Here is an 11,246-nt window from a genome sequence, read left to right on the forward strand (position 1 = left end):
GTTCAGGAGAGGTCGCTACAAAATTGATTCGGATGGTCTTCCTGGAAGCCATAGCCCTACAAAACAGAGCAAAGTTAAATCCCTAAGTCCTTGAAATGGTTAGTACAATGCCATGATGTCATGATGTTATGATGTTATGATGTCAAGTAAGTAACAAGCACAAACAAGTCAGACCACAATCATTCCTAGGTTTTAAGGCTTGCATGAGTTCCATAGGTAAGTACCCTCCCCATTGAAGTTTGGTTGGTTCAACCTGTCCTAGAATAGTAACCGGGTTCTAGAAGGATCTCAAATCATTGACCTTTCCTTAAGTCCACTTCAGTGCAACACCAAGCGGTTGACCAAAATTTCCCTAAAGTTCAATCTCAAAGAGTGTAGTATCGAGTATCAACCAACCCCAGTCGGAACCGAAGTCAGTTATCTCACTACTTTCTAATGGCTAAGATGAGTCAATTAGGGTTCTAAAGGTCTGGTTAATGCTTTGATGACACCACGCAGACGCCAAATTTTTCCTCAAGTAAACATGAGGAACATCAGGACATCCAAAGTGTCACATTAACCGTAGCCATCATTTAAACCATTCCAGTATACGCCGGACAATCGCGATGATCTCTTGCTACTTACCTAAGGTACACTAGATCCGGGTGTAGGATCTTTCACTCAAGCATAAAATACCCAAACAATCCCTTAGAAGTAAATCAGACAAAGAAACAATTCGAAAACATAAGTGATCTTATCTTTAAGGTAACCTCTCTTTTTAAGAGTCCCCAGCAGAGTCGCCAGTTCTGTGATACGGTTAACTGACTTTGTGTTTTTGCTTTGAAAAGCAATGTTGCGGATAGCAAGAGTCGCCACCGACTTTTCTTTTATCCAATAAGGAAAGGCAGAAAAGAACAGGAAAGACCTTGATTAGATTTTGAGTTCGGGAGGTACATTATACAAAGGGAAGGTGTTAGCACCCTTTGTATCCATGGTTATCCATGGGCTCTTAATTGCTTAACTCACTTATGTTTTGCTTGTTTGAGAAAGTGTTTGAGAAATGTGGTGTGTTTAGAAAATATTTTGAAAGGAGAATTTAACTTTGTAATGATTCTTGTACGAATGTATACAAAGTGTTTATCTCGTTTGATTTTGAAAGATGTTTAGAAAAATATAACTCGGCGATGATTCTGGTGCGAATGTATACTAATGGGAAAATAGCAAGTGTACTATTTTTCTCACTGTAGTAATAAAAGGGAACTTCCCCGTTTGTCGATCTCAAGGACTGCTTGACGATACAGAGTTTATCGATTGTTTCAATTAGACAAAAAGCCTTGGGTTTTTTTGTGGTATGAGTAATTATACTATCAATTGCAAATAAATAAAACAAACAAAATGGTTGAACGAGAGATAAATTAGAGTAGATTGCTAGGGTACGGTGAATGAAACTTCATGTGACATATATAATTTATGAAGGCTTTGACAATAATCTTGTCCAATTGATTCCGGTTCTCACGTGTATCTATTCCTAATTCCTTAGTGAAAAGACATTTGATTATGTAACCTAATTACTATGTCCATAAATAATTAAGTTCATACTCAAGCATTCGAATATCAAGAATTTCCGGTCAGATAGAAAATCCCTAGTCCTAGGTGATCTTTATTATCCAAAATTCTTATACAAATCAATGAATAACTGTTGTCCAGCTTAAACTATTCATAATAATCATCATTCGTTGGTCCGACGAATAAAGCATAAAGAACGGTAATATGAACAAATCAATTGAGAAGAAGAAATAGTCAATGCATTCACAAACATACAAACTGTCACATTCAGAATCAGGGTCACCCCCTAGCAATGAGGGGTTTAGCTACTCATAATAGAAATAAAAACAAAGATGAACATTGTTGTCATTACAGAATTTCTTGAGGAATCAATCTTCAATTGTCGAAAAACTCTTGAACATATGAATCCTCCGATAATCCTTGAGTCTCCAGCTCTCAAAACGCGTCTCTCTTTTATCTAAAATTGTCCAACCCCCGCAAAATCGTGTTCTGGCCTGTAAATAGCTATGCAACTGGGCTTTTCCTGATTTTGGGCTTCATACGCGTACTGAGCTGTTTCATACGCGTATTGTACGTATGACAGTATATGATACGCGTATTGCTATGTCTCATACGCGTATTGCGCGTAAGGCCAGCACTGATACGCGTATTGCCCACTCCCATACGAGTATCACCAGAAGCTTGTTATTTTGCTTGATTCTTCACCCCTCAGGTCATACGCGTATGCTACGCGTACTGGGAAGGTCCATACGCGTATCATGTGAGGCAGTACGTGTATGGACAGCAGGTTCACCAAGAATTGATGTTTTTTTTATGTTTTCTTGCTCTGGCTCAACTTCGCATCTGACATTTGATTCCCTGAGCTTCCAACTTAGTTTATGACCTGCTAACATACCCAAAAGTGTAAAATATCCTCAAGAAACTCATAAGTAACAACACACTCCATATTATAGAATTGAGCTTCTATCTAACTAAAAATGCTTAAGTTTACGCAGTTTACCTGACTTATTTACGATTAAATAGCGAAATACCTAGCATAAATGGTGACTGATCACAACCCCAAACTTAGCTTGTTGCTTGTCCTCAAGTAACATTCTATCATCATCAAAGATCATGTCACCCCAAACTTACTGTAAAAACAGTTCTTGCCACAATACTGCTGAAATCTTTCGCACTGGACCTCTTGATGTTTTCTAAGGTTTTCTGATTTTTCCACATAACCAACGAGCCAAAAACTCTTTCCCTCGGAGATATCACTTTACCTGTCAGCTCATATCACACTCTCACCAAGCCTCTCTAGGTTAAAGTGTTATCATGCTCAAATCACAATATGCAATATCAAATCAGAAGTTTGAATAAATTCTCTCATCCTATTAACATGTACAATCACACACACTTTTTGAGGTCTTTTGGGTTGTAACGGGGCTTTGGTTTAGGTAGGGTATGAAAATGGAACAAAGGTTTTTGGTTCAGAGTACATGAAATCGTTCTCTCACTACGTTTCTTCCTATTATTCCTGTTGGGTTTTGTATTCCTCTTTTCCTTTTATCTATAGTGAATGTAGCATTTTCAAAAGTTGTTCTCTTATAGATTTTCGCTTTTCTCTTTCTTTCTTTCTTTCCTTTTTTTTTATTTTTTTTTATTTTACTACATTCACTTACTGCAAAGCTACCCCAAACTTAAAGGTTGCTATTCCAACAGCAACCCCAAACTTAGATAGAAACGCAGAGATGAAATTAATCCTCATATACTCTGAACAGGGTAGGATAGTTACAAGGTTATGGATTAAGAAGGACGGGTATATCAGAAACAAATGAAAAACAGGCTCAACAGGGTTAAACAAAGGATATTAATAATAGATGGGATGGCTCGAAAGGCTCTAGGTGATAAACAAAAATATGCCTCAGTGTGTGTATTTATACAGCTAATAATAAAAAGAACATACGCAAACCATGATTGATAAAGACATACCTGATATCTCTCATATGATGATAAATGTTTGGCTTTTTCTGATCTCACCATGACGGGTTAAGCTGACGTGTTCTATCATACCTCTGAGTTCAAAGCTCATGTGCTCTTGGTTCTGATGTTAATCTTAACCAGTGCGTCCAATCATAAACAACAACATCTACAGTCAAGGGGACTGAATGAGATGACAACCAAGTATTTGGTGTAAGTGATCAAGATACCCACTAGCCAGACATAGTCACATATCTAACGAAATAAACAGGAAAATGTATGTAAACAAAATCAAATTCATTAGATTAAGACAACCCATAATAGGCGATTACATCAAAGCAAAAGAAAATAAAAACTGAATAAACCCAAAAAAAGAAAAATACACAAAGAAAAACCAAAAGTACAAAAACATAACATAATCAAAGTCCATCACCCAGTCCATTGTCCTGCATATGAGTATCAAAGTCAATCTCCTCTGTCGGATCCAACTGAGTGTGCCCCCGTGCGAAGGCAGAGATAGGTGTCAATGTCTCCGTGTGGCCTGAAGGAGTATGCTGCTGCTGAGGTGGTGTCTGGTGTGGTGGCTGCTGCGGCTGCTGCGGGATCTCTCCCCCTATCTGAACTGGCTGGTTCCACCAAGGAAAGGTGAACTGTCCAAAGTGAGGTGCTGGAGGAGGTCCGGAGAATCTCTCTCTAAAGCGTTGTGCCTCCTCCCAAAGATCTGTCTGATGGGTAAGAACTCTCCCTGACAGTCCATACTGAAAACAGAACTCCTGCATAACACAAAATTGTGACATCTGCATCCGATACTCCCTAGAGTTCTCATCAATCGGAGGAGGCTGAGGGGGCTGTGTCTCCGTATTAGCCGGTTGAGCATCCTGGCGTGGAGCACTGGTGCTACCCTCCCTGTCATGTGGTCGCCGCAGAGGTCGGGGCGGATCATCTGTGATCGTCCTCTCCTTCATCCAGTGGGCGTTCAGCGGTGCAACAGGTCGCAACATATGTGAATCATGGAAATCCGGTACACCAGCTGTTTTACACAGCAAATGAATCACAGTCGCATGGCCTAATGATTTTTTTGGTGACTGAGCAATCTCATCCATATCAGCAGCGATTATCCGTCCAATATTCACTTGTTTCTTCTGCAGGATCTGATGAAGAAGTAGGGCACGCTCCGATATCAATTCAGACCCGCTCCGATTAGTGCTTAAATTGTGATGAATAAAATATGCCATGGCCTTAGGAATCGGAGCTAGATCAACAACCATAATCTTTGCCGGAGCGATTTTTGAAGTAGGTTCCCAATCACGACCCGGCCTAATCAGTGACTCTTTCATTTCATTGTATGGCCAGAAGTTTTTGTCAGAACGTTTGACTTCGGCAAAAGGGCAAACAGAATCATAAAATTTACACTTCAACACACTGTTAATAGTTTTCCAATCATATTTTATGACCTTGCCTCTTACCCATGAAACGAATGCTTCATTCCCTGTTGGGTCTTCTTCATCGGAGGTAACCCGTTGTGCATTAACATAGAATTCCCATATCAAATCCAGCGCAACAGTTTAGATCTTGTCATTGAAATGGATTAACTTCTGCTTTTTAAGAAGATTAGTGACCTCTGGAAACGTTTCATTTTGATACATCCACTGTTTTTCTTCAACCATATTTCGACTTTTGATTTGATCATATCTGGCTTCATGGTAGGTGGTGCGGAATATCCTGACCTCTTCTGGTGATTGAGACATTGTAGGGCCTGTAAACTGAGTGAAAGAGAAGAAACAGAGAGAAATCACAGCAATACGCAAAAAACACGTAACAAGAGCAATGAGAAAATGAAGTCCGTACGGACAAAAAAGTATATAAACAGGCCCACAAAATAATACGCGTATGATACGCAGCCAATACGCGTATCCATCTCCCTTACGCGTATCATACGCGTATTAATCTCCCCTACGCGTATGATACGCTGCTTAAACCAGTAAAAAATGTGATTTGCGTAACAGATCACGTATCAGAGCCTGATACGCGTATTACATGGTCTCTTACGCGTATCATACGCGTATTTATCTCTCTTACGCATATCATACGCGTTTCACCAGAGGAGCGCAATTTTTGCAATCCAATACGCGTATCATGAAGTCCATACGCGTATTGGCAGGTTTTTTTTTTCTGACTCGACAAAATTAAAATAACAAAACAATTCAAACCTCTCTTGGGTTGCCTCCCAAGCAGCGCTTCGTTTAACGTCGCATGGCTCGACGGGACACCTCATACTCAGATGAGTTTAACAGTTTCAATTGGTCCCCCCTCACCGGGATTGTATGGTTTCAACCTCTGACCATTAACTTTGAAGGTGTCGCCATTCTTCTCATTTTTAAGCTCTATTGCTCCATGAGGAAGTACTTTGTTAATGACGAATGGTCCGGACCATCTTGACCTCAATTTACCTTGGAACAGCTTCAACCTGGAATTAAACAACAGTACGAGTTGTCCCTCCCGAAATTCCCTCTTCTGGATCTTTTGATCATGCCATTTTTTTGTTTGTTCCTTGTAAATTTTGGCATTTTCATAAGCTTGATTCCTGAACTCTTCCAACTCATGAAGTTGAAGAATTCGGGACTCACCCGCTTTGAGAAGATCACAGTTAAGGAATTTGGAGGCCCAAAAGGCTTTGTGCTCGAGTTCGAGTGGTAAATGACAAGCCTTACCGTAAACTAGTTGATAGGGGACATACCTATAGGTGTTTTAAATGCAGTCCTGTATGCCCATAATGCATCATCCAGCTTTACTGACCAATCTTTCCGAGAAGCACTTACCGTCTTTTCTAAGATCTGCTTTATTTGACGGTTAGAGACTTCCACTTGCCCACTCGTCTAGGGGTGATACGGTGTGGCTATCTTATGTTTGACATTATACTTTTTCAACAAATTCTCCATGAGTTTATTTATAAAATGCGTACCTTGGTCACTAATTAAAGCCCATGGTACCCCAAACCTGGAGAAAATGTTATGCCTCAAGAACTTCACCACCACTTTAGCATCATTTGTTGGTAATGCCACAGCCTCTACCCACTTTGACATATAATCGACCGCAACCAATATGTAATTCTTACCAAACGATGGTGGAAACGGTCCCATAAAATCAATACCCCAAACATCAAACAGCTCCACTTCTAGCATGAAGTTTTGCGGCATCTGATTCCTCTTTGTAATGTTACCTATTCGTTGGCACCTATCACATTCTCGGACTATAGAATTTGCATCCTTGAATAGCGTCGGCCAATACAAACCCGATTGGAGGACTTTTGCTACAGTTCTATCTCCACTGAAGTGTCCACCATACTCCGAATTATGACAAGCTTTCAGAATGTCGGCTTGCTCTCTTTCTGGAACACATCTTCTGATCAAACCATCCACTCCCCTTTTATAGAGGAATGGATCATCCCATAGGTATAACCTGCAATCATAAAGAAACTTTTTCTTTTGGTGAGAATTAAAGTCATCAGGTATAACCCCACCTACCACATAGTTAGCATAGTCAGCAACTCATCAGCGAATGTGTCCTGAATAGGATGTTCCTCCTCAGTTTCTTTGATTGGGGACATGCGAGATAAGTGGTCCGCGACCGTGTTCTCGCACCCCTTTTTGTCTTTGATTTCCAAATCAAACTCCTGAAGGAGGAGGATCCATCTCAAAAGTCTTGGCTTTGATTCCTGCTTAGCAAACAAATACTTTAAAGCAGCATGATCAGTATACACAATAACTTTTGAGCCAAGCAAATATGATCTAAATTTGTCAAAAGCATAAACCACGGCCAACAACTCCTTTTCGGTGGTTGCATAATTCATTTGGGCCGGGTTAAGGACATGACTAGCATAATAAATCACATGCAATAATTTGTCCTTTCTCTGTCCTAGGACAGCCCCCACAACAAGGTCACTTGCATCACACATTATTTCGAAAGGCAAGGACCAATCGGGGGCAATTACAACAGGTGCACTGATCAACTTACTCTTTAAAGTCTCGAAAGCTACCATGCAGTTTTTATCAAAATTAAATTGCTTGTCCTTTACTAGCAAATCAGTCAATGGTTTGGCAACTTTTAAGAAGTCTCTGATAAACCTGCGATAAAAACCAGCATGACCCAAAAAACTCCTTATCCCTTTTTCATTCACCGGAGGTGGGAGGTTAGCTATCACCTCCACTTTGGCTTTGTCCACTTCAATTCCTTTGTGGGAAATTTTGTGTCCTAGCACAATTCCTTCTTGCACCATGAAATGACATTTCTCCCAATTGAGAATAAGGTTAGTTTCCTGACATCTTTTCAAAACAAGAGACAAGTTAGCTAAACAATTATCAAAAGAAGAACCAAACACAGAGAAATCATCCATAAACACCTCCATATACTTTTCAAGCATGTCGGAGAATATAGACGTCATACACCTCTGAAAAGTAGCTGGGGCATTGCATAACCCAAATGGCATCCGTCTGTAAGCGAAAATACCATAAGGACATGTAAATGCAGTTTTCTCCTGATCTTCCGGGGCTACAGCAATTTGATTGTATCCCGAATATCCATCCAGAAAGCAATAATACTCATGACCTGCAAGTCTTTCTAACATTTGATCAATAAAAGGGAGAGGAAAATGATCCTTTCTTGTTGCAGTGTTTAGTCTTCTGTAATCGATGCATACTCGCCACCCTGTCACTGTGCGAGTTGGGATCAGTTCATTCTTTTCATTTAAAACTACTGTGGTTCCTCCTTTCTTTGGTACCACATGCACAGGACTCACCCACGAGCTGTCAGAAATGGGATAAATCATTCTCGAATCTAACAACTTTACAACCTCTTTCCTTACCACTTCTTTCATCGCTGGGTTCAACCTCCTTTGTGGTTGTACTACTGGTTTCTGATTATCCTCCATCAGTATCTTATGCATGCATACTGTGGGGCTAATCCCTTTTAAATCCTCAATAGTCCAACCAATAGCACTTTTATGTTTCTTCAGCACCTGTATCAACTTTTCTTCATCTATGACATTTAGCTCAGAACTGATAATAGCAGGACAATTTGTTCCAGATTCTAGAAAGACATATTTAAGGTTTACAGGTAATTGTTTTAATTCAACATTTATACCTGGTTTACTTGCCTTTTCATCTTCCAATTCTAGTGAAGCTCTCAGATCCTCCCACCTGCGTGGTTTGGATTTCATCCAAAGGGGTTGTGTATCCAGCATAGCAAGCACTTCTTTTTCTTTTTCATCATCATTCTCCTCAATCTCTCTGACCGACAGACTAAGAACTCTTTCCAACGGTAATTCAGGAAACTTTCTTTGAATTGTGCTAGTTACAATTTGATCAATTACTTCCACGGAGTGGTTTGTACACATATCCTCTTTGTGTTTCATAGTATCTCGGACATCAATTCTGAGCTCTTCGTCATATACCTTTAGGGTCATGGTACCTCCCTCCATGTCTATCATGCATCTACCTGTTTCTAAGAAAGGTCTGCCCAAAATCAGAGGTATCTCTTCATCTTCTGGCATTTCCAAAATTACAAAATCAACAGGAAAAACAAATTTATCAACTTTGACCAGAACATCCTCAACTATCCCAAAGGGTCTCTTCACTGAGTGGTCAGCAAATTGAAGTGTCATTCTGGTATCTTGAACATTTCCAATTCCTAGCTTCCTGTAAATTGACAATGGCATAAGGCTAACACTAGCCCCCAAATCAATCAGCGCCCTTTTGAAGGACCTATCTCCAATGGTACACGGGATGGTCACAGAACCTCTATCTGGCTTCTTCACTGGAATCTTCATACCCTGCAAAACAGCACTACAAGTTTCAGTTAGTATAACTGGATCAGTGTCAGTGGTGCGCTTCTTGGAGATGATATCTTTCATGAATTTCGCATAGATAGGCATCTGCTCGAGTGCCTCAGAGAATGGAATATTGATTTCTAATTTCTTGAACAACTCCATGAATTTCTGAAAAATTTTCTCATCTTGCTTCTTCTTTTTGTTTCTTTGTGGGAATGGAAGCTTAATGATGGGTTTTGGTTCAGGGAGCTTTTCTTGTACCACCGGCGGTATTACAATTTCTTCCTCAGGTGGTGTCTTATTTTCTAAGATTTCCAGGTCCACTTCAAGCAATTGATCTTCTTCTTCATCCTTCTTCTTAAGATCTTCAACCGATTTTCCGCTTCTTGTTGTTACCGCACTCACATTATTGTGCTCCCTCGGATTTGTCACTGTTGCACTAGGTAATGCGCCCGGTGCTTGAAAATTTGTTATCTGTTGTGCTATCTGACCCAATTGAATCTCCAGATTTTTAATGGATGCATTGGTGCTCTTCTGATTATTCCTGGTTTCTTCCTGAAATTGCATACTCTGAGTAGCCATCTTCTCTATAGCAATCTCCCAATCAGCTTTCTTTGGAACTTGTTGCTGATAAGGTTGTTGTTGGTAAGGTGGTTGTTGTTGTGGAGGTCCTTGCTTCTGAACATTACCTTGCTGATCTTTCCAAGAGAAATTAGGATGATTTTTCCACCCCGGATTATACGTATTTGAGTAGGGATTATTCTGCCTCAGGTAATTTATAGCTTGCACTTGTTCTGCGGTTGCAACACAATGCATGGCAAAGTGTGGTCCACTACAAATCTCACAAATCATAGTCTGAACTGGTTGAACTTGAGCAACAGTCTGGGTACCTAAATTCATCGCTTCCAGTCTTCTTTCAACCTCAGCTACAATCTGGTCTTCCATTTTCACTATCTGATTTGCTAGTTTCAAGTCAATTTTTCCCTCTGGCTGACTCACAGTACGGTCATATAATTCCAAATGCTCATTCGCTGCAATAGCTTCGATGATCTTTTTGATACCGGTTGCTGTTGAAAAATTAGACGAGCCACCAGCAGCTGTATCAATGAGTTGCTTCGTTCTCATCTTCAGCCCGTTTACAAAATTCTGCATTTGTTCAGTTGCATCCAGATTATGTGTAGGACATGCAACTAAACATCTCTTGAATCTTTTGTATGCATCTCCAAGTGTCTCTCCGTCTTTCTGTTTAAAATTCACAATGTCATACCTCTTACGGATATATACAGAAACAGGAAAATACTCGTTCAAGAATGTTGTTTCTATTTGTTGCCAAGTAGTAATGCTTCCTGCGGGTAGGGAATAGAACCATTCCTCAGCATCCTCAGATAACGTGAATGGGAACATGACCAATCTCTTTGCCTCTTCAGAATACCCATCAATTTTTAATGATGTAGTCATAGTCAGAAACCTCTACAGATGCTTGTTTGCATCCTCATTGATCTTTCCTGAAAAAGGCTTGCTTTCTAACTGACGGATAGTTGAGGGATGTAACTGGAAGTAAGCAACATTAACAGGTTGGTTAACAATGGTCAACCGCACTGCTGGATTATTCTGTCTGCCATAGTCACCTAAAAGTCTTTCCGCTGGAGGCGGGTCTACAGCCATGTCAACAGTGTCTGGATGGGAATCTGTGTCTGACTCAGATTTTTCGGAGTGAACAGAGACTGGTTCTGGATGTGAATCTGTGTCTGACTCAGATTTTTCGGAGTGAACAGAGACTGGTTCTTCGGTGTCAGAGTTTGCCAGTTTTTTTCTTCTAGCTTCTCTGAGCTTTGCGCGCAATGTCCTCTCTGGTTCTGCGTCAAAATGAAAATCAGTTGAGGCCTTACCTCGCATACATAAATTAGACAGAAATCAG

The 11,246-nt window shown here is 40.2% G+C and overlaps 1 pseudogene; it reads right to left on the reverse strand.

Moving 5' to 3' along the window:
• Positions 1–3,923: 3,923 nt before the first annotated feature.
• On the reverse strand, positions 3,924–10,273 carry LOC127130320 (uncharacterized; annotated as a pseudogene).
• Between the last annotated feature and the right edge of the window lie 973 nt (positions 10,274–11,246).

The sequence above is a fragment of the Lathyrus oleraceus genome, chromosome 3 (genome assembly GCF_024323335.1).
Source record: "Lathyrus oleraceus cultivar Zhongwan6 chromosome 3, CAAS_Psat_ZW6_1.0, whole genome shotgun sequence".
NCBI lineage: Eukaryota > Viridiplantae > Streptophyta > Magnoliopsida > Fabales > Fabaceae > Lathyrus > Lathyrus oleraceus.